The 22,560-nt window shown below is 51.1% G+C and overlaps 1 pseudogene; it reads right to left on the minus strand.

Annotated features, from left to right (window-relative positions):
* Positions 1-7,531: 7,531 nt before the first annotated feature.
* LOC135881584 (solute carrier family 22 member 6-A-like) lies at positions 7,532-14,682 on the minus strand (annotated as a pseudogene).
* Between the last annotated feature and the right edge of the window lie 7,878 nt (positions 14,683-22,560).

Here is a 22,560-nt window from a genome sequence, read left to right on the forward strand (position 1 = left end):
GGGGGGATGGGTCGCTTCCAAATCATCTATGCTATCTTACTGGCTATCCCAGTTTTCATGATGGCCAGCCATAACCTCCTGCAGAACTTCACTGCTGCCACCTCTGAGCACCACTGCCAGGTCCATATCAACATCAACAACACACCTTACACCAACCTCACCGGAAAGCTCGCTGCCAAGGACCTCATCAGGGTCTCCATCCCCATGGACAGCAACCTGCAGCCAGAGAAGTGTCACCGCTTTGTCACTATGCAGTGGCAGCTCCTAGACTCCAACGCCACAGTCACAAACCTAACCGAGCTGGAGACTGAACCCTGCGCTGATGGGTGGGTGTAAGACAAGAGCATTTTCACCAGCACCATCATTACAGAGGTACGTGAGAGCAAGACCTGCTGCAGTGCGGGTAACCAGCTGGAAAAAGGATGCTGAAACCATGGGGTGGAAGTTGGGGTCAAGGAGTTGAAAATATTTTTGTTGGAATCATGCCTTTTCATAGATTTTTGAAAGTAAGTTTCACTGTCCTCCTCTTCCTAGTATCTGATCTTAAAATTTGCACCAACCTACAGCCCCTGCATGTCTATTGACATCAGCCTAAGCCAGTGCAGAATTTCATCCAGGGCCATGTGCTGTTCTCAGTTACATTCTGGCCCCCCCAGGCGACTTCAATCCATGCAGCTTCAAGTGGCTGCCATTGCACAGGTGTAAAGGAAAGCAGGACATGGCCTTTACGCTTCACAGAGGCTTGATTCCTTCAGTGTATGAGTAGGAGGAATCTGTGGTTGCACTGGTTGGGGTGGGAATTCCCCTGTCCATTTTGCAGTCAGTTTCCTCTCAATTAAACTGGACATAATCCACTAATCCGCATTAAAGGAACTGTGAATGATGCTAAGAGCCAACCCTGCTCTCCCCTAGATCTCAAAGGGCTTTACAATAGTGACTAAACCTTACTATCCCATCTCACAGCATGACTTGCCCAAGGTCACAGTAAGTCAGTGTCAGAGCTAGGAGTAGGGGTCCCAGTCTCTTGAACGCTCACTCCATTCAAAACCATCCGCCTCACGTGGGATCATTATATTTGATCCTACATTAACATCGAAAGGACCCATTCCGCCAGGCACTGCAGAGACCCAGCTGAGTTCGGAGACTCACTGTGCCAGATGCTACACAGACCCAAGCTGAGAGTGGAGCCCTGTTGTGCCTGGCACTGCACAGAGCCCAGCTCAGACTGGGGAACCCTTGTGCCGGATACTGCATGGACCCCAGCTCCAATCAGGGCCCCATTGCACTGGGCACTGCACAGACCCCAACTGAGACTGTGCTGGGTGCTCTGTGGACCCCAACTGAGATTGGGGCCCAGCTGTGCTGGGTGCTGCACAGGGACAAAGCTAGAGACCAGGATGATCCTCCCTCATTTTACAGATGATGGACACTGAGGCTCAGAGAGATTAAGGCTGTGATGCCCTGCAGATCACATTTCCCATTAAACGTAGGTAGCTTTGGACTTGTAATTAATAAATTAAAATTAATTGTAATGATTGTTATGGGAACTGGCTGTCTAAATGCCATTAATGGCTCTGAAAATCTCAGCCCCAGTCTGGGGCATTAACCACAAGCCAGTATTCCTCCTGGAGCCCAGCTTCGTTTTCTATCTCCCTTACAGTGGGACCTGGTGTGTGACTCCCGGCAGCTGAAGCAGATGGCTCAGTCCATCTACATGGCTGGGATCCTGGCAGGAGGCCAGGGCCGGGTCTGGCTTTTTGGCCGCCCCAAGCGAAAAAACCCCCAAAAAACCTGCGGCACGGCCGCAGCGCGGGTGCAGGGGGACCGGCTGGGGAGGGGGGAGGAAGGGGAGGGATCGGGCGGGAGAGAGAGAGAAGGGAGCGGCCAGGGCTACAGCAGGGGCGCTGCCACGCGGCCCCTCCTGCTGCACCGCCTCCTGCCGCCTGCCGCGAGGGCTCTGCTCCGGTCGGCAGGGAGGGAAGGAAGAGGACTGCCCTGCAGGGCGCTCTGGTTCTCTGCACCGCCGCCCCCTACAGCCGGAGTGGAACAACAAAAAAAAAAAAAAGCGGCCGTGCCACCCTAGGATTGGGCAGAATGCCGCCTCGAACAATCTGCCGCCCCAAGCACCAGCTTGCTCAGCTGGTGCCCGGAGCCGGCCCTGAGTCTGAAAGCAATGTGCTAGATACAGCGCTAAATGCTTCCAGTGCAAAGGTGACAAACACATTGATCCAAGCTGCTAAACCAGATTGTCTTTGGGTGGGTATATTATTCACACCACAGGGCTAGAAATTAACTATAACTAAAAAGGATCCAGATTTAGCTGAGATACCACAAGCCCGCCTCTGTCCTGAGTAGGATGACCAGACAGCAAATGTGAAAAATCCGGACGGGGGTGGGGGGTAATAGGAGCCTTTATAAGAAAAAGACCCAAATATTGGGACTGTCCCTATAAAATCAGGACATCTGGTCACCCTAGTCCTTAGTCATCACTATTCTTAAAATACCACTTGGATATACCCAGCTGAGATTGGGGCCCCGTTGTGCCAGGGATTGTACAACCCCATAGTGCGAGCCATCCCTCTCCCAAAGAGCTTACAGTCTAAATAGACAATACAGACCAAAGGGAGGGTTGTAATTGGCGTTGGTCTGAAAAAATTTAGCAAAAGGTTTTTGCAGGAAATGTTCTGCAGGAAAGTGTCGTTTTTGACAAATATCTTGACTCTAAAACATTTTAAGAAAAAAGATTTGAAGACGAAAAATTGGAGATGACAAATTTCAGTTTTTCAGTGTAAAATGACTTTTTGTTTAGAAATCTGAGCTAATTACAAAAAAAATGTTTGGAAAATACAAAATGGTTGAAAGATAAACAAAATGTTTCAACTGACCCAACAAAAGTGGCGCATACGCTTGTGCTGGGCCCACTACACAGAGGCACGGGGAGAGCCAAAATGACTTGCCCAAGTGTCTGTAACTGAACTGGGGATGGAGCCCTGAATTTGTGAGTCCTCATCTTATGCATTAACTCTGAGGACATTCTTCCTCACAAGGCTCTTCTTGCTGTGGTGTAGTTTTGATGTCTGATGAGTGTCTTGGTATGTCCAGTACTGCCAGAGTCAGCCTGATTGGCTTAGTGGAGGTGTCCTTTGTTTGTTACATGCTGCCACTCATGCCTTGCAGCTGAAATGCTAGGGGTCTCAATCAAGCCATTTGGGGTTTTTTAACGAAGGATAATATCTGAGTAAAAAAGAAATAAGATATGATCCTAAGACTGTTGCGTTATGGGTTGTCATTTGTCTTGGTTCCCAGGTACCAGTGACTGGCATAGATACATTGATACATATGGGGCTGGGGGGATGTGCATGGGGATAGATGGATGGACAGATATTTCTTTTGGGTCATGTCGTATGTTTGCTGGGGGGAGGGAAAAGCTGAGGAGCTCAGCAGAAGTGGGGCAGTTCTGTTCTGTGGGGTTGAGCAGGGCAGTGTGAGCTCACATAGCCAGTCTGTGCCCTGCCCCACAGCTCTGTGAGGCCCCTGTCTGACCTGGGCAGACTCAGAGGCAGATCTGCCATCTGCACTGCAGAATCAATGGCGGCTGCAGCCTGTCGTGGGGAGGGAAGTAGGAGCGGAGGCTACTGCAGGAGCAGCTACTGAGTGCAAACCGTGGCCCAGCCCATTTCTTCCTCCTTCCCCCAGGGGTGCTGGAACAATTTCTACAGGGGGGTGCTGAGAGCCATTGAACCAAACTGTAAACCCTGTATATGATGGAAACCACTTCAAGCCAGGGGGTGCTGCAGCGCCCCCCACAGCCCTAGTTCCAGCACCTATGCCTCCCGCCCTCCTGCAAACCATGGCCCAGCCCCTCTCTTCTTCCTCCCCCCCTGCAAACCAGGGCCTGGCCCCTCTCTTCCTCCTCCCCCCCAATTTCCACCCCTCTCTCTTGTTTCTGTGTTTCCCTGTAGGTGCCGGCCAGTGCTGCATGGCTTGCAGGAGCGGTGGTTTAAGGTACAACCACCGTTGGGGGCAGCGGTGCTGGGATTGCTGGGAGTAGCCAGTGTCAGGGGCTGGATCTCGCAGGGGAACGATTTGAAGGGACTCGGGGACTGGGGTGCAATGACTGGTACCCGCAAGGCCAGGTTAGGGCTGGCATTGCCCAGAGGGCAGTGCATGAGGGAGGGAGCTGACACCCAGCTACCACAGGGAACGCCCTTTTGTTGGAGGCAGGGGTGACAGGGTGACTCACAGTCCTGAGCACAGTCCAAGAAGTTCCCCTCCCCAGAACAATGGGATGGGTCTTCTGCTCCTCCCCCGTCCTTTCTCCCTCCAGCAACACCTGGCCTGGAAAGGGGCCATGGGAACCTCACTGCACCTGCCCCCTTCTAGGCCTGGGAGAGGGGGGTGAAGAACTCCTGCAGCTGCAGGAGGAGCAGAGATGGGGCTGGGGGGCAGAATTGCTGTGGGGTTTGGGACGGTACGTAATTCATTGCTGGGCTGGCAAAGGGGCAGATGTGAGGCTGGGGGTAGAGCTGGGAGGGGAACATTTTTTCCCATCCCTCCTGAGGCTTCACGATTTTGACATTTTTTCCCATCTCGCGTTTGGACAAAAAATCGCAATTTCCAAAAAGTTCACGGACCGATAAACCTAAGAAAAAAGTCCAGCTGGGTGACTCAAAAGACGCCTTTCAATTTCCACCTTTTTCATCTATTTTTTTTTCTGTAGAAATAAAAAATTCAAGACGGCCATTTAGAAACTGAAAACAAAACGTCTCGTTTTGAAAAGGGATATTCGGACAAGTTAGAGATCCCCTCTCCCCCATCTGTAAATCTGGGATAACAGTCCTGACCTCCTTTGTAAAGCGCTTTGAGAACCATGGCTGCAAAGTCCTAGGCAAGAACTAGGGATTATTAACAGTGGCCATTAAGTGAGTCCTTTTTTTTCACACTGTCCTTTATTGGGTCAGGGGGTTGCCTGATTGGTAAATGGAAAAATCACAATCTAATAATCTAACTAAAATCAATTTACAAAAGTTGAGCATATTTCTGTATGAACCCAACAACAGCAATTTAACAGTCTCTCTTCCTAAGAGATCTTCATTTACAAATCAACTTCAAGTGTAGTTTCATGGTGCATTAAAACCAAAGACATGGGGTTCTCAAACTGTGGGTCCTGAATTTTATGGGGTCACCAGGTCTGGCGTTAGACTTGCTGGGACCCGAGGCTGAAGCAGAAGCCTGAGCCAACTTCCCAGTGCTGAAGCTCTTGGGCTTGGGCTTTGGCTCCCGTGCCGGTGGGGCTCAGGCGGGCTCAGGCTTCGGTCCCCCCTCCTGGGGTCGCGGTGTAATGAAGTTTGAGAACTGCTGAAAGACAATCACAGACTTCGCTAAAGCTGATGGGTGTGCCAAGCCCCGTTTCAATTTGTGGAAGAAGCAATTAAGCCCCTTTATACAGGAGAGCCAGCTACAAAGAATGAAGTGACCCCCTCTCGAAGCTCAGAGCTACACCCTGCCTGCTGAGGGGTTTCCCAGGTTGCAGACACAGGGGCTAGGAGGTTGGTTTTGCAGCCTGAGTGTGCTTGAGGCAGGAAGCCAGAAACAGTTGTGGGAGCCTGAGAGGATGCAGAGAGACAGGGCTTCTTGGGCACAGAGCCTGTTGGTGGGGCAGACTTGGGGATTTCTGAGCAGGGAAACAGTTGGCTGTTGTTATTTTCTTCTGTGCTCGGAGAAACAGGACTGTGTGCATTCTTTGTGAATAAACTAGATTATATCATGAGCTCCCGGTGCGATGCTGTAGCTTAAAGGCCCAGTGCGATTCTTAGTTGTATAAACTGGGGAGTAGTGAGTAGGAGAAGGGAGGAGATTTTACCTCTGTATAAGGAAGGCATTGGTGATACCCAGAGTGGAATACTGCCTCTGGTGCGCACATTCTTGAAGGGACGTTGAAAAATTGGTGAGGGTGCAGCTGAGAGCCAGAGAAACAATTTGAGGGCTGGAGAAGATGCCTGACAGTGAGAGACCTGGGCAGCTCATTCTGTTTAGCTTCTCAAGGAAAAGAAGATTGAGAGGTGACTTGACCACAGTGTACAAGGACCTTCATGGGGAGAAAATCCCAGGTACTAAAGGGCTTTTCAGCCTTGCGAGAAAGGCAGAACAAGAACCAATGGCTGGAAGTTAAAGCCAGACACATTCCAATTAGAGGCAACAGTGTTTCCCAGTGCAGATGAGTAGCCATTGGAACAAACTCCTGAGGCGAGTGGTGGATTCTCCATCGCTTGATGTCTCCAAATCCAGACTGGCTGCCTTGCTGGGAGATGCTTTAGCCAAACATAAGTTATTTGGGCTCCGTACAGGGAATCAGACTAGATTATATAATGGGCCCTTCTGACTTCAAACTCTGTGAATCTATGAAAACCTACCAGGAACATACCTGTCTGTATCATCAATTTCTCCTGCTAATGGAAAGAACTCTACAAGGCTCTGAATATTGGCAAACCACTGGGGCCAAGGGGACAGCACTACAGAGAAAGCTTCACCTCACAGCTTCTCCATCTATGGAGCTTTCTCACCACAGAGTCTCCCAATAAGGAAAGTATTTGCAATTTACAGCAATGGGGATTGAGCATTATGGGTGTCTAGAGACAGGAGAATGGGGCAGACATGGAGGAGGCAGCTGGAAGCAGCCAGTCGACTCACTGATGCCCAGTGCCATGTGGCCTAAAGGACTGAGTGTTGCCCTGTGATTTAGAAGACCTGGCTCTGCTGCTGGGTGAGCTTGAGTAAGTCATTTTCCCCTCTCTGTGCCTCAGTTTCCCCACCTTTATACAGGGATAATGATACAGCACTTTGAATCTGCTAATAAAAAGCACTAAGTGCTACATATCATTATTATTACTACTGTTTGAGCTAGAAGAGCAGCTCAGCCAGCTGTTGTAGTGTTGCAGCCCCCCCCCAGTAGTGGTCAGGTGTCTTGCACCATCAGGGCATGCCCCAGTGGCAGCAGGCAGTGCTGCTGTACATCAGCCACATAACACAGTAACGATATCCGTGTCGGTGCTGAGTTACATTGGCCCCTGGTCCCAGTCCCTGTGCAGCAGGTGTGTGGGTATCGGGCATCAAGAAGTGTATGGTTCAGAGTTTGTCCCTGATGCCTTTCAAAGCGGGAGGAAAGGTTGCATTACAGAAAGCTGATGGCACCTAGCAGATAAGGGGCATCGTTGTACTCCTTGGCATACTCAGAGCTTTGGTTAGCCCTGGGGGTGGAGGGTTCCTGCCTGTTCCTGAGAGCTTTGAATCAGCCCACACATTCCTTTCCCAGCAGGTTTCTCTCTTGCAATCCTTCCCCTAAGTTGCAGTGCAGATTTAACCCCTTTCCCCCCTGAATGCTTGTGCGCAAAGACCCGCCCTGCGTGTGGGTCTCAAGGGACAAGGTGTTAACTGTGAGAGTATGTGTAATTGGATGGAGGAATATTTGAAACTGAGCTGCTGCCACCCCCAACCCCCATTGGATCCAGAAGGCATCTGGGTCCGAGTGCCATCAGCAAGTCTCTTTGAGCAGAACTTTCTCCTGGTTCTGAAGGGGAATCTTCTCTTTGGTGTCTTCACCCCTCTTCATTCGGGACCTTTGATGAAATGGGGTGGGGGGAAATACCAATGAAGCAGCGAGGCAGAACAGGCATAAGTTATTTTCCAACCAGTTTGAATTACTAAAATGAGGCTCAGACATTATTCACCAGGGCTGAACTTCACTAGAGGAACAATACAAGGGTAGTACACCACTGAAGAGCCCCATAGGCTAGTGGTTGATGCTCTGGGTGGGGACTCAGGAGGCTGTGAGTTCTAATCCCAACTCAGCTGTTGACCTGCTGTGATACTGGGTAAGTCCTGTCTCGCCTCTGTTCCCCCTCACTCATTGTCCATTTAGACCAGCGATCCCCAAACTTTTCATTGTCACGCCCCCTCTTACCCCTGTCCGTGCACACACACCCTGAGCTGGGACTGGGAGCAGGGCCGCAGTTCCAGTAGGTGAGGGGGACATGGACAGGGGTAAGAGGGCGGCAGCTGGGGGTGGGTCTGGGGCTAGGAACGGAGACAGGGGCTGAGGCTGGGGGCGGAGCGGAGTGGGGCTGGGTGGCACTCCCTCCCTGCTCCCCCTGGGAGCTGGCCCAGGCCCCGCTGTGCCCCCTAGGGGGCACACCCCACATTTTGGGAACCTCTGATTTAGACGGTCAGATCTTCAGGATGAATCTGTCTCACTGTGCGTTTATGGGCACAACAGGGGCCCCAATCTTGGATGGGGTCTGTGCAGCGCCTGGTACAATGGGGGCCTGGATAACTGTCTATCTTTCAACATACATGCCCAGTCTCTTTCCACTCACTGGAATCAGTCAGTGGATAGAGGATGATCAGGAAACCCTTTGTACAGCACCTAGCACAACAGGGTACAGGGCCATGACTGGACACCTGGGTGCTACAGTCATACAAATAATAACAACTCTCTGCACAATTTGCCTTGCGGCTGGGTGGGGAGGATCCCAAGCACCAGCTGAGTGTTTTGGCCTTTGGAGTCCAAGCCCTGTCTTGGCCGCAGGTGTCAGAGTCAGACAGGAAGAGAGGGGAGGCCCCCCACCAGACCAACCTGCTCTCCACCTCCTCCACAGTGTCTGGCAGTGGTTGGTTGAGAGTCTCCGGGAGGAAGGTGGCCACAATGCCACAGATGATTGGGGCAGCACCGTAGACGACTGGCGGCAGGAAGGAGAAGTATTCATCCAACATCTTGGCCAAGGGAGCCACAATACCTCCTACCCGGGCCATGGTGCTGCCAAAGCCCAGTCCGGTCTGCCTGGAGTTGCAGGGAAATAACCATCCAGAACAGGGAAGGATTAGCTCAGTACTGGGAGGGTAGAGCTGCTGGGAATCCTAAATAGTGACCCAGCAGGATGTGCTGCTCACTCTTCACAGCCAGTGCTGACCCCAATGCCCCAGCATGGCACTAGGGGGTGCTATGCTGCAGGGAGCAGGGTGGGGGCTCAGTAGGGGTATACTCTCCCCTCTCAGTCAGTGCTGACTCCAATGTTGCAGTGCCATTCTAGGGAGCGCTGTGCTGCAAGGAATTGGGTGCAGAGTTCAGTAGGGGTCAGTTGGAAATACAGCATCTTACCTGATCGGTGTGGGGTAGAGCTCAGTTGTGAATAGAAACACGCAGTTGAAGGCAGCTGAAAGACATCCCTTCCCAATCACAGCCAGTGATGTGCAGACTATCTGCAGCTCTGCAAAGAGGGGACAAGGAGAATCCAGGGCTAGAACCCTGTTCCAAACTCTGAGCTCTCCCTGCCTATCTTCCATTCTGCACCCCAGCACTGTAAGCTTGGCAACCTCTCTCCTCTGCCCTGCTTCACCTGGCATATCCCCAACCCTGCTCTTTCTTCCTTCATCACTTCTCCAAGACCTGGCCTTTCCCCTCTCTCCAATGGGTAGGAATCTCCTCCATCTCTCATCTTGCTTGTTTTATCCTCTTCCTCTGACCTCACCCATGCCTACCTCAGGTCTATTCAGATAGATTGCTGTGTATGGAGATAGATAGGTGGTTATGTATGTGGATGAGCTGATGGATGGATGGATGGTTGTGTATGTGGATGCATGGATAGGTGGTTCTGTATATGGATGGATGGATAAATAGGCAGTTACATATGTAGATGGATAGATAGGTAGTTGTGTATGTGGACAGAAGGATGGATAGATAGGCGGTTATGTATGTGGATGGATAGATAGAGAAAGAGAGAGATGCATACTGAGGGAGTCAATTACTCTTTGAGTTACTTTAGACTCATTGACATGTCTTGGTGGTTATGCGCTAAGCATTGCCGTATGTGGACTGGACCAAACCCACCTCTGGGCACAAAGATGTTTGCGATGATGACAAGCCCAGCCAGGAGGAGGAAGGCTGAGAGCGTGACCCTGCACCCAATGTAGGACATGGAGATGGTGACCACCACTTTGGCTGGGAAGTCGACCGCTCCAAAAATCAACTGGATCAGGTAGATACTGACGCCAAAGTTCTGCAGGTCCATGGCCTGCCCGTAATAGGAGAAACTGGTAGAGAACCTGCCGTTCACCAGAGAGGGGGGGGGGGGGCAAAGGGATGAGTGAGCGTCCTGTTGAGTGTGCAGCTTGGTGAGATTTAGCTCCAGGCCTAGTCACAATTTAAGCCCAATCTAGATGGGACTTGAGCGCTATCTAGGCCCTTGTGCCAGCCCTGTGAACAGCCACAATGTCCCCTCCAGGGTAGAGTTGGCCAGGGGAACTTTTAGTGTAATGCTTTTAGTGTAATGCTCTGGTTGGTGCGTGCAGTGATGTAACAGAGCGGGGGGGGGGGTGCATTATTCAAAGCAGGGATGCCCAGGACTGAATAGACACACGAATGCACCAACTTTAGAGAAAACCCACAGACTTGAGAAGAACCTGACAGAATGGCAGATAAGAGCTAGATAGGCAGATCTGTCTGTCTATCTTATGTGTCTATGTCCAGGGATGGATTAAAGCATGGATGAATAACCCTTAGGCGGACAGATGTCCAATATCTGTGGATTATCTATGCTCAAAAATGGACTAAGGTTGTCGATACCGGATCTGCCAATCCTAATTTGGACCCAGATTTAGGATCAGGGCCAAAGGGAAGAAGTGCTCTTACCACACAATTGAGAGGCAGCAGAATATCTGGCGTATGGCGGGCGTGTGTACGAGATCCGAGATAGTGTAGGAGGACTTCCCGGTTTCAGTTCCTTCTGCATTTGGGATTTTAGGATCTAGTAGGAAACAAAAGGGTCAGTCGGGAAGCACATGTCAGCCCCATGGATTCAGCTGTGACAACATAAGACCTTCCAATGGCTCCTTGCTCCGGCAAACGGTAGCTAGTCATTCCTTACTGAGGCAAACTTCCATGGACCTCAGGTTTCAGTTCAACAAGACCTACTTGTGATGGGATATAGAGTCCACATGTATTGACCATACAGGCCTGGTATTATTGGTACTATTAATTAGTAGTATTACAGTAGCACCAGGAGGCCGCAGCTAAGATCAGAGCTCAGTCACACAGCTCTCTCCCTCCCCCTCCCCCTGCTATTCGAACCCTTCCCCTCTCCCCCACACTCTGCCAGTGCCCCTCAATCCTGAGCCACAGCCCCATCTGCTATCCCAGCCCTGGGCCTCCTCTGAGCGCAGACTGGCAGTTGTGTGAAATGATGTGCTGGTTTTATACCATGGACAAATATCCACACGGGACTAAGTTAACGTCACTTTGGAGCAAGGGAGGAAGCCAGGGCTGTGCCAGCTCTCTGTTGAAATCAGGCTTTATTCAATCTCCTTTGCCCCGTGCTAGAAATCTGGTGGGACAGGCCCTAGTTCTATGTCCTCTGATAGATTAAAAAGTTAAATGGCCTGATCCTCAGCTGGTGTAAATGAATGACTCCAGTGGAGTTGTGTCCGTTTAGACCACCTGAGGATCAAGCCCTTCATTAAAGACTCCATTGGGTCTCTTTACCTCTGTGGTAATCTTCTCCCCTTCTTCCCGTTTCCCATTCACTCTGGCGACCCTTTGGAGCACCTTCACTGCTCTGTCAGCTTTACCTGCCAGAACCAGCCAGCGGGCAGATTCTGCGAACCACCTGTTGAAAAAGGATAGTCAAAGGTTTCTCCTGCAGAGCCAAGGTCAGTGATGTGATCCACAACTTTGATGGGGTCATGTAGGCTGGTTGGCTGGGCTCGTCCCCCCTCCGGGGTGGCGGGGAGCCAGATCGCCTCACTACAGAAGCTTCATTTAAAATTAAATAAAATGCAGAACCCCTCTTCCCCCCCTGGGACCGGTGGCCAGGACCCAGGCAGTGTGAGTGCCAGTGAAAATCAGCACGCGTGCTGCCTTTGGCATGCGTGCCATAGGTTGCCTACCCCTGATCTAGGTGGTGGGATAAGGCTGTGTGATTGTTGCAGAACCCTAGAGGGCAGGTGTGATGCTGTCTGCACAGAGAATGGCTGACACAGTGTCTCCTGGCAACTGATGGCCTGGGCCCCTCCCCTGCAAGGTGCCAACTGAAGGTGTTGGAGAACAAAGAGATCAGGTGGCCTCCTGGCCCGGGGAAAGAGACAAAGGACAGAGGAGGGGCTGGAGGGGGTTGCAGTTTGGAGCTGGCTGGGGAAACAGAGGGAGGCCCAGCACTGGTGTCTGGGCTTCCTTCCCCACAAGACAGACCTGACTGAGGGGTCCTGTTTTCCATACCTACAAGCTCTGCTTTGACTGTGTTCCTGTCATCTAATAAACCTTCTGTTTTACTGGCTGGCTGAGAGTCACGGTGAATCTCAGGAAGTGGGAGGTGCAGAACCCTGACTCCCCCACACTCCGTGACATCCAGCAGCAGCAGACATACAGGTTCTCTTCCAGCCCTCTGGGGTGGGTGTTGGGAGTGGGAGGAGTGGAGGGTAATGTGGTTACTCCTATAACCAGACTTTTAGTTTCCAGTCAGCACTCCTAACCGGACACCTCGGTCCCATTTTCTACTGGAGTTTCCAGTCTAAAACTGGATACCTGGCAACAGGGGTGCCAGAAAAGCCTGAGCGGGGGAGGAGGGGCAAGCAATCATTTTTAAAAGTGAGAGGGCTAAGCCTTAAGCGGTGGAAAGCAAGGGGTGGGTGGGCTAGGGAGTGGAGAGGAGCTAATGGGCAGGGCCATGTCTGCTGTCCTGCCTAGGTAGGTTGGAGACTGTGGGGATCAGCTGACACAGTATCCCCAGCCCAGGTGACGTGACAGCCAGTGATGGAGTTAGAGGGGCCCCACGGCCCTGTGCTCAGCTTCATTTTTGGGGCCCCTCCTTGGGACCCAGCCAAGAAAAAGAACATTCTCTCTTATCTCCCTGCACCCCCATTTTTTCATTTTTTTTCTTCATCCTCCTCCTATAACTAATAGCAAGTAAATGAAAATAAAGTGAGGTACCTTGATTGTTCTTGTAGTCTAACTTATTTTTCCACAGACCACTTGAAAATTGCGGAGGGTCTCGACGGACCACTTAATGATCTTTCCAAATATTGTAAAAAAACATTGGGGTGCGGGGCCTGGCCAGGAGCTAGGGTGAGGAAGGGGGCTCACGGGTGGGGCAGGAGGTTGGGGTGTAGAGTGCTTACCTGGGTTAGCTCCTGTTTGGTGCGAGGGGTTCAGGTGGGAATGCAGGGGGTGCAGGAGCTCCTGTTTGGTGCTCAGGATGGGGGTGGGGATGTGGGGGGTGCAGGAGTCAGGGCAGGGGGCTGGGGAGGTGTGAAGGGGTGCAGGGGTCAGGGCAGGGGGCTGGGTGTGTGGCGGGGGAGTACAGGAGTCAGGGCAGGGGGCTGGGGAGGTGTGACGGGGTGCAGGGGGCTGGGGGTGTGTGGAGGATGCAGGACTCAGGGCAGGAGATGTGGGGGGGTGCAGGAGTCAGGGTGGGCAGGGGGCTGGGGGTGATGGCAGGGGGGCAGAGAAGAGCGGGCCGGGCAAGGGTCCCTTTGGACCGTGGGCCCGGCACCATGATAAATCCGGTACTGGTAGCGGGTCAGTAACCCCGCTTCTGCCCTGAAGGGTTAAAAACAGCCCTGCAGAGGACTGTGGCTGGGGAAAGGCTGATTGGGGAAGCAGCCTCAGCTGGGGCCACGCCCCAACCAGGCTGCAGCTGGCCCTATAAAAGGGCTGCTATCCAGCACTCAAGAGTTTCTCTCTAGCTGTTGAGGGAGATGGGCCTGGCTGCTGGGAGCCGAGCAGGGTATCTAAAGTGGAGCAGGGCTGGGGAGCTCCAGCCTGGAAAACCCCCAGGCTGCAGGCCTTGTTAAAGGCCGAGAAGGTACAGGGGTTGCAGAGAGGGCAGCCCAAGGGGAGGCAGAAGGTCCAAGCCCTCCTTGCCGATGATGAGTAGCAATTATACTGCAGTCTGCCCCAGTGAGCAGGGGCTAGATGGTGACGGCCGTAGCCCAAGACTGAGGCGAGGTGGGGATAGGGGGTTGGGGATTCCCTGGGGAGGGGCGACCCAGCGAGAGTGTTGGGTCAGGGGCAGAACCCTGAGAGAAGGGGCACTGGGGTCCGTGAGGGATACGGGGGCCAAGGGCAAGCGAGACACCGGCCTGCAGAGGGTGCTTCGGAGGCTGGGGAGCTAATTCCCTGAATGACCAGCAGGAGGCACCTCAGCGGTGAGTCATCGCCCTGCTACAAGCCCCCATTCATCTCAGCAATGGGTTATCTCAGATGCTCAGTGGAGGATAATTTAAACAGTCTTTCAGGCTCAAAACAAGGCACAATCAAGCCCCTTTATATGGTAAAAACAGCTGCAGGCAATGGGACTTCCACCCAAGACACTAAGCCATGTGGCTAGGCCAATGTTAACCCTGGCAGATGAATAGGGCTCTCCCTGGTTGCAAAGGAGGGGGGCTAGGTTGTGTATGTTGGAGGCAGGAAGCCAGGAGAAGCAGTTCTGAGTGTGACCCAGGGGAGGAAGCAGAGAGGCAGGGGAGGGCTTTTTGGGCACAGAGCTTGCGGGGCGGGTGGGGGGTAGGGGCAGATGTGGGGATTCAAGAGCAAGGAAACTGCCTGCTGCTGCTAAGTGTTCAGGGAAACGGTACCCTGTAAATAAACAAGGTTTCACCAAATAATTGACCTGACTTGTATCCTCCAATCCTCATGCTAACGGAAACAACCCTGCAAGGCCCTGAATATTGGACTAATGCTTGGGCCAAAAGAGCAACAATAGAGAAGGGAAGAGCAGGACTCATGGCTCCTGTAATTACTCAAACAAACTGCACTTTACTGCAGCTGAATGCAAGGTGACACACCTAGCAGGAAGGAAGGAAGGCCACCCCTGCAGAATGAGGGCCTGTGTCTGGGAAAGCAGTGGCAACTCTGAAAAGGAGCTAGGGGTGGACAAACAACTCAACATGAGCTCGCAGTTCAATGCGGGTACAAAAATGGCTCGTGTTCCTTGGCTGTATAAACGGGGGAGCCAATTTTGGGCTGTTTTCAAGGGCAAGATATGGTCCAGAGGCTGCAGTGGTTGATCATTTGTTTGTTGTGTTGGACGAAGGTCAGATGCTGATGACTGGATCTGTAGGCCTTTCACAGCCTTAGTCTCAAGGCGTTGTTAACTCAGCGGCTCATACTAGCAGTCACACACTCCATTTCTGGGAGAGCAGTCATCCATTCATGTGGAATGACATGGGGTTATTTTCTGTGCTCCACTGGGCTGTGTGGGGCAAGGGGGACTGCAAGTTGGGATTCCTGGCTTCTATTCCTAGCTCTGGGAGGGTTGTGGGGTCTAGTGGGGAGAGCAGGTAGGGCTGGGAGTCTGGACTCCTGAGTTCTATTCCTGGCTCTAGGAGGTGAGTAGGGGTCTAGTGACTAAAGCATGGGGCCTGGGAGTCAGGGCTACTGGGTTTTATTCCCAGATGTGGCTGGGGAGGAGGGTCTAATGGGTAGAGCAGGGGGACTGGGAGTCAGGACTCTTGGGTTCAATTGCCAGCTCTGGGAATAGAGTGAAATGGGGTCTGGTGGGTTAGCGACGCATAGCGGGGACTTGGCGTCAAGGCTCTTGGGTTCTGTTCCCATCTCTACAAGGGGTTTATGATCTAGCAGTGGAAATGGGAGGGACTGAGAGTCTGGATTTCTGGGTTCTATTGCCTATTTGAGGAGGAAGTAGTATAGTCTAGTGCAGGGGTCAGCAGCCTTTCAGAAGTGGTGGGCCGAGTCTTCATTTATTCCCTCTAATGTAAGGTTTCGCATGCCAGTAATACATTTTAACGTTTTTAGAAGATCTCTTTCTATAAGTCTATAATATATAACTAAACTATCGTTGTATGTAAAGTAAATAAGGTTTTTAAAATGCTTAAGAAGCTTAATTTAAAATTAAATTAAAATGCAGAGTCCCCCGGACCGTTGGCCAGGACCTGGGCAGTGTGAGTGCCACTGAAAATCCGCTTGCGTGCCGCCTTCGATACACGTGCCATAGGTTGCCTACCCCTGGCCTAGTGATCAGAGCAGGGGATTGGAAACTGAGATGCTTGGGTTTTGTTCCAAACACCAGGAGGAGTGTTATCTTGTGGTTAGAGTATTGATAGCTGGGAGTCATAGGTTCTGTTCCCAACTCTGGGAGGGGAGTGCGGTCGGGGGGGGGGGGGGGCTGTGAGTCAGGACTCTGGGACTCTATCCTTAGCTCTGCCACTGACTTTCCATCCATAACCTCAGTCATGTTGCTCTGTGCCTTATTTTGTTGTTCTGTAACACAGGTACAATAATACTCACATAACTTCCATGAGGGTGTGAGGCTTAGTTAAGCAATACGCAAAAAGCCCTTTGAGAGCACAGAGAATAGCAGAGTATGATTGTAGGGGATGGCTGTGTGTCCCGCAGCACCCCAGAGACTGAGGATGTAACCAGAACCAGCGTCTGTACTTGAACCCTGAGCCTAGCTTCCAAAGAATGCAGAACCTGCCTTCAAGAAGAACACTGCCAAGGGCAACAGAAACTGTTTATTTGCCACAGCATTTCACATAGGTATTTTCTTTGTACAGTAAATAGTTGCGTTTGCCCCAATTCTAAGTGGAGTTTAAACCCTACATGGATCGGGATGAGCCACATTTTGATCCTGTTATCTGGATTTTTTTTTTTTAATGTGGAAATGTGCATTTTATTAACACACAGCATGGGGACAAGGAGACAGATTCTTAAATACAACCAGGGCCTGGTCTACATTATGAGTTTAGGTCAAATTTAGCAGCGTTAAATCGAATTAACCCTGCACCCATCCAGACAACAAAGCCATTTACTTTGACATAAAGGGCTCTTAAAATCGATTTCTGTACTCCTCCCCGACGAGGGAAGTAGCGCCAAAATCGACATTGCTGGTTCGAATTAGGGTTAGTGTGGACGCAATTCGACGGTATTGGCCTCCGGGAGCTATCCCACAGTGCACCATTGTGACCGCTCTGGACAGCAATCTGAACTCGGATGCACTGGCCAGGTAGACAGGAAAAGCCCCACGAACTTTTGAATTTCATTTCCTGTTTGCCCAGCATGGAGAGCACAGGTGACCATGCAGAGCTCATCAGCACAGATAACCATGCAGTCCGATAATCGAAAAAGAGCACCAGCATGGACCGTACGGGAGGTACTGGATCTGATCGCTGTATGGGGAGAAGATTCCGTGCTAGCAGAACTACATTCCAAAAGACAAAATGCCAAAACATTTGAAAAAATCTCCAAGGGCATGATGGAGAGAGGCCACAATAGGGACTCATATCAGTGCCGCGTGAAAGTTAAGGAGCTCAGACAAGCGTACCAGAAAACCAAAGAAGCAAACGGAAGGTCCGGGGTAGAGCCGCAGACATGCCGCTTCTACGCTGAGCTGCATGCAATTCTAGGGGGGACCACCACCACTACCCCACCCCTGACCATGGATTCCAAGGAGGGAGTACTCTCAGCCATGCCTGAGGATTTTGTGGACGGGGAAGATGAGGAGGACGAGGACGAGCTTGCGGAGAGCACACAGCACTCCGTTCTTCCCAACAGCCAGGATCTTTTTCTCAACCTGACTGAAGTACCCTCGCAAGGCGGTATCCCAGACCATGAAGCCATGGAAGGGACCTCTGGTGAGTGTACCTTTGTAAATATAAAACATGGTTTAAAAGCAAACGTTTTTTAATGATTAATTTGCCCTGAGGACTTGGGATGCATTCGCGGCCAGTACAGCTACTGGAAAAGTCTGTTAACGTGTCTGGGGATGGAGTGGAAATCCTCCAGGGACAGCTCCATGAAGCTCTCCTGGAGGTACTCCAAAAGCCTTTGCAGAAGGTTTCTGGGCAGGGCCGCCTTATTCCGTCCTCCATGGTAAGACACTTTACCACGCCATGCTAGTAGCAAGTAATCTGATATCATTGCATGACAAAGCCTGGCAGCGTATGGTCCCGGTGTTTGCTGGCATTCAAGCAACATCCGTTCTTTATCTCGCTGTGTTATCCTCAGGAGAGTGATATCGTTCATGATAACCTGGTTGAAATATGGGAATTTAATTAAGGGGACAGAGGTGGCCGTTCCTACTGGGCTGTTTGCCTGTGGCTGAAAAGAAATCCTTCCCTGCAGTTAGCCAAGCGGTGGGGGGCGGGGTCCATTGGCGCTGAGCTTTTCGCGTTTGGCTAGCAGGGATCTTCCCTGATACCAGCCATGAGGTGGGGGGAGGGGTGAAGCGATCATCCCAGAGAATTGGAGGGGGGGGGTTAGTTTGGTTTCTGCTGCTGCACGTTAACATGAAAACCGCAGCACTCAACAGGCTTTGCTTGGTATGGGAAAGGAGGGGGCTGCTTTTATGAAGGTTGCAGAAGCCGAAAGACAATGGCTTACCATGGCCGCATGCAAGCCGAATTCTGTTGCCCGGCCCTGCATCTGATCTCTAACGCCAAAGCCGCAGGCACTCAATATTAAGATACAAAATGCTACCTTGTACCAAAATCACATGTGCTATGTAATGTGAATAGTGTTGTTCACCGTGAAAGAGTATAAGCATTGTTCTGTAAAATGTATCTTTTTAAATACTTCTCTCCCTTTTTGCCCTCCTGCAGCTGCAAATTTTTCAAGCCTCCCTCCTCCGTCCCGAAGGCTATCTCAGATAAGGCGGCGAAAAAAACGCACGCGAGACTAAATGTTCTCTGAGATCATGGAATCGACCCGCAATGAAAGAGCTCATCTGAATGAGTGGAAGGACACGGCATCAAAGTACAGGAAAGCTGCCAACAAACGTGAGGACAGGAGGGACAAACGTGAGGACAGGAGGGACAAACGTGAGGAGAGGTGGCGGCAGGAAGATCAGAGGAGGCAGGATGCAACGCTGGGGCTGCTGCGTGATCAAACGGACATGCTCCAGCGTCTGATGGAGCTTCAGGAACAGCAGCAGGATCATAGAGTGCCGCTGCAGCCCCTGTATAACCACCCTCCCCCCACCCCAAGTTTCATAGCCTCCTCACCCAGATGCCCAAGAACATGGGGGGGCTCCGTGCACCCTGCCACTCCACCCCAGTGGACAGCCCAAGCAAAAGACTGTCATTATTTTGAACTTTTGAAGTGGCCTTTTCCTTCCCTCCTCCCAAACCCCACCCGGACTGCCTTGTCAGTTCTCTCCCTATGTTTATAATAAATTAATAAAGAATACATAATTTTTAAACGATAGTGACTTTATTTCCTTTGAAAGCAAGCTGTGATCGAAGGGGGGAGGGTGGGTTGCTTACAGGGAATGAGTCAATCAAGGGGGTGGGTTTTCATCAAGGAGAAACAAACAGAACTTTCACACCGTAGCCTGGCCAGTCATGAAACTGGTTTTCAAAGCTTCTCTGATGCGCAGCACTTCCTGGTATGCTCTTCTAATCGCCCTGGTGTCTGGCTGTGTGTAATCAGCAGCCAGGCGATTTGCCTCAACCTCCCACCCCGCCATAAACGTCTCGCCCTTACTCTCACAGAGATTGTGGAGCACGCAGCAATAACAATGGGAATATTGGTTTGGCTGAGGACTGAGCGAGTCAGTAACGTGCACCAACGACCCTTTAAACGTCCAAATGCACATTCTACCACCATTCTGCATGTGCTCAACCTATAGTTGAACAGCTCCTGACTACTGTCCAGGCTGCCTGTGTATGGCTTCATGAGCCATGGCATTAAGGGGTAGGCTGGGTCCCCAAGGATAACTATAGGTATGTCAACATCCCCAACGGTTTATTTTCTGGTCTGGGAAGTAAATCCCTTGCTGCAGCTGTTTAAACAGATTAGTGTTCCTGAAGACGTGAGCGTCATAGATTCTAGGACTGGAAGGGACCTTGAGAGGTCATCGAGTCCAGTCCCCTGCCCGCATGGCAGGACCAAATACTGTCTAGACCATCCCTGATAGACATTTATCTAACCTACTCTAAAATATCTCCAGAGATGGAGATTCCACAACCTGCCTAGGCAATTTATTCCAGTGTTTAACCACCCTGACAGTTAGGAACTTTTTCCAAATGTCCAACCTAGACCTCCCTTGCTGCAGTTAAAGCCCATTGCTTCTTGTTCTATCCTTAGAGGCTAAGGTGAACAAGTTTTCTCCCTCCTCCTTATGACACCCTTGTAGATACCTGAAAACTGCTATCATGTCCCCTCTCAGTCTTCTCTTTTCCAAACTAAACAAACCCAATTCTTTCAGCCTTCCTTCATAGGTCATGTTCTCAAGACCTTTAATCATTCTTGTTGCTATTCTCTGGACCCTTTCCAATTTCTCCACATCTTTCTTGAAATGCGGTGCCCAGAACTGCACACAATACTCCAGCTGAGGCCTAACCAGAGCAGAGTAGAGCGGAAGAATGACTTCTCGTGTCTTGCTCACAACACACCTGTTAATACATCCCAGAATCATGTTTGCTTTTTTTGCAACAGCATCACACTGTTGACTCATATTTAGCTTGTGGTCCACTATAACCCCTAGATCCCTTTCTGCCGTACTCCTTCCTAGACAGTCTCTTCCCATTCTGTATGTGTGAAACTGATTTTTTCTTCCTAAGTGGAGCACTTTGCATTTGTCTTTGTTAAACTTCATCCTGTTTAACTCAGACCATTTCTCCAATTTGTCCAGATCATTTTGAATTATGACCCTGTCCTCCAAAGCAGTTGTAATCCCTCCCAGTTTGGTATCATCCGCAAACTTAATAAGCGTACTTTCTATGCCAATATCTAAGTTGTTAATGAAGATATTGAACAGAGCCGGTCCCAAAACAGACCCCTGCGGAACCCCACTCATTATGCCTTTCCAGCAGGATTGGGAACCATTAATAACTACTCTCTGAGTACAGTTATCCAGCCAGTTATGCACCCTCCTTATAGTAGCCCCATCTAAATTGTATTTGCCTAGTTTATCGATAAGAATATCATGCGAGACCGTATTAAATGCCTTACTAAGACCGTATCAAATGCCTCATGAACCCTTCCCAGCCATCCCACGTTGATGTTGGTGAAACGTCCCTTGTGATCCACCCGTGCTTGCAGCACCATTGAAAAGTACCCCTTGCGGTTTATGTACTGGCTGCCCTGGTGCGCCGGTGCCAAGATAGGGATATGGATTCCATCTATCGCCCCACCAAAGTTAGGGAATCCCATTGCAGCAAAGCCATCCACTATGACCTGCACATTTCCCAGAGTCACTACCTTTGGTAGCAGCAGCTCAGTGGTTGCTTTGGCTACTTGCATCACAGCAGTCCCCACAGGAGATTTGCCCACTCCAAATTGATTCCAGACTGACCGGTAGCTGTCTGGCGCTGCAAGCTTCCACAGGGCTATCACCAGTCGCTTCTCAACTGTGAGGGCTGCTCTCATCTTGGTATTCTGGCGCTTCAGGGCAGGGGAAAGCAAGTCACAAAGTTCCATGAAAGTGCCCTTACGCATGCAAAAGTTACGCAGCCACTGGGAATCGTCCCAGACCTGTCCCACCAGTCTGTGCTTGTTTCCCAGGCCCAGAATCTGCGTTCCACGGCTAGAAACTACCCCATTAACACCATGATCTCCAAAGAGCCGGGACCCGTGGTTTGAGAGAATTCTGTGTCCATGTCCTCATCACTCTCGTCGTCCCCCCTGCAGCCGTTGCCGCCTCCTCCTCGCCTGGTTTTTCAGGTTTTGGTTCAGCATAAACTGCATGATAATGCACGAGGTGTTTACAGTCTTCATGACTGCTGTCTTGAGCTGAGTGGGCTCCATGCTTCCTGTGGTATGGCATCTGCACAGTTCACCCAGGAAAAAAGGCGTAAAACGGTTGTCTGCCATTGCTTTCACGGAGGGAGGGGGGAGGCTGTACCCAGAACCACCAGCGACAATGTTTTTTGCCCCATCGGGCATTGGGATCTCAACCCAGAATTCCAATGGGCAGGGGAGGCTGCAGGAACTATGGGATAGCTACCCACAGTGCAACACTCCGGAAGTTGACGCTAGCCTCGGTACTATGGTCGCACACAGCCGAATTAATGTGCTTAGTGTGGCCGCATGCACTCGACTTTATACAACCTGTTGCCAAAAATCGAATTCTGTAAAATCGGAGTAATCCCGTAGTGTAGACATACACAAGGCAGCTGAGTTAGGGTCGGTCTATGCTGCAGTCAGAGGCTGCAATTGCAACTGGAGCAGACATACCCCAGCTCGTTTTCATCTCGCTAGCTTGGCTCCCAGAACAGTGAAGCTGCAGCAGCACATACTTCAGCATGGGCTAGCCCTGTGACTAATGACCCAGGGGTCCAGACAGGCTTGTACAGCCTGTGCTGATGTATTGCTCTGGTACCTGAGCTAGCGAGAGTCAAGCTAGCTCAGGTATGACTGCTCAAGCTGTAGTCACCCCTTCAGTCTTAATTTATGCTGGTGTAATTGAATGGTCTGGTTGTTAAAAGTAGGCATCAGGATTCTTGGGTTCCATTCCCAGTTCTGTGAGGGAAGTAGGGTCTCGTGGTTAGAGCTGTAGGGGCTGAGAATCAGGACTCCTGGGTTTGGTTACCAGTTCTGGAAGGAATGGAGTC

Source organism: Emys orbicularis, chromosome 7, assembly GCF_028017835.1.
Source record: "Emys orbicularis isolate rEmyOrb1 chromosome 7, rEmyOrb1.hap1, whole genome shotgun sequence".
NCBI lineage: Eukaryota > Metazoa > Chordata > Testudines > Emydidae > Emys > Emys orbicularis.